This window comes from Pezoporus wallicus, unplaced genomic scaffold (assembly GCF_028554395.1).
Source record: "Pezoporus wallicus isolate ANWC-B61680 ecotype Strahan unplaced genomic scaffold, APGP_CSIRO_Pwel_v1 contig_10665, whole genome shotgun sequence".
Lineage (NCBI taxonomy): Eukaryota > Metazoa > Chordata > Aves > Psittaciformes > Psittacidae > Pezoporus > Pezoporus wallicus.
In genome coordinates this window covers 168-1,322 of record NW_026635258.1, presented here as the reverse complement: position 1 = coordinate 1,322, position 1,155 = coordinate 168, and the positions used below count along the sequence as shown (strand labels likewise).

General features: G+C 60.7%; 1 long non-coding RNA gene across 1 annotated transcript; it reads right to left on the bottom strand.

Moving 5' to 3' along the window:
- Positions 1-489: 489 nt before the first annotated feature.
- LOC130602011 (uncharacterized) lies at positions 490-928 on the bottom strand. The gene is made up of 3 exons (XR_008972795.1): positions 853-928; positions 685-760; positions 490-571 (listed from the first exon to the last, which is right to left on the bottom strand). It is a non-coding gene; the product is annotated as an uncharacterized LOC130602011 (long non-coding RNA).
- Between the last annotated feature and the right edge of the window lie 227 nt (positions 929-1,155).

Genomic DNA, 1,155 nt, shown 5'->3' with positions numbered 1-1,155 from the left:
GTCTGGGTTATCCCAGTCTCCCATGCTGGTTATCCCAGTCTCCCATGTTGGTTACCCCAGTTCTCCCATGCTGGTTACCCCAGTTTACCCCAGTTCTCCCAGTCTCCCATACTGGTTACCCCAGTTCTCCCATACTGGTTACCCCAGTTCTCCCATGCTGGTTACCCCAGTTCTCCCAGTCTCCCATACTGGTTACCCCAGTTCTCCCAGTCTCCCATACTGGTTACCCCAGTTCTCCCAGTTCTCCCATGCTGGTTACCCCAGTTCTCCCAGTCTCCCATGCTGGTTACCCCAGTTCTCCCAGTCTCATACTGGTTACCCCAGTTCTCCCAGTCTCCCATACTGGTTACCCCAGTTCTCCCAGTTCTCCCATGCTGGTTACCCCAGTTCTCCCAGTCTCCCATACTGGTTACCCCAGTTCTCCCAGTCTCCCATACTGGTTACCCCAGTTCTCCCAGTTCTCCCATGCTGGTTACCCCAGTTCTCCCAGTCTCCCATGCTCACCGAGGGGGGGCTCTCCTCCAGTTTCTTTGGCTCAGGTCGTGGATCGTGCTCCCTCCTGCTCTCCTTCCTGCACACCCACCCCCCCCACGGGCAGGGTCAGCACCCACAGTACCGGGGGGGGGTTCAGGCTGAATCCCCCCCCCCCCCCAATTCCCAATCCCCCCCCCGGTGTCCCCCCACCTCTCGGCATCGCCGGTGCCGCGCCCGGAGCTGCCGCTTCGGGCCTTGGAGCCTCCATCGGGCTTGTTCTCATCTCCTGTGGGGGGGCAGAGCCCATGGGGGGGCTGCAGCGAGGGCCACAACCCCCATGAGGGGTGCAGGAGGAGGGGTGCGGGGGGGGGCACCCACCTTTCCTATGGGGGTTCCTCGGGGGGGCCCCATCATCCCTGGGCAGGCCTGGGGCTGTCTGGGTGCTGCTGGGGGGAGCGATGGAGAAAGTCAATGGGGGGTGATGGAGAACATCAATGGGGGGTGATGGAGAACATCAGTGGGGGTGATGGAGAACATCAATGGGGGTGATGGAGAGAGTCAATGGGGGATGATGGGGGTGAGAGTGATGGAGAGAGTCAATGGGGGGTGATGGAGAACATCAATGGGGGTGATGGAGAACATGGGGGGTGATGGAGAACATCAATGGGGGGTGATGGAGAA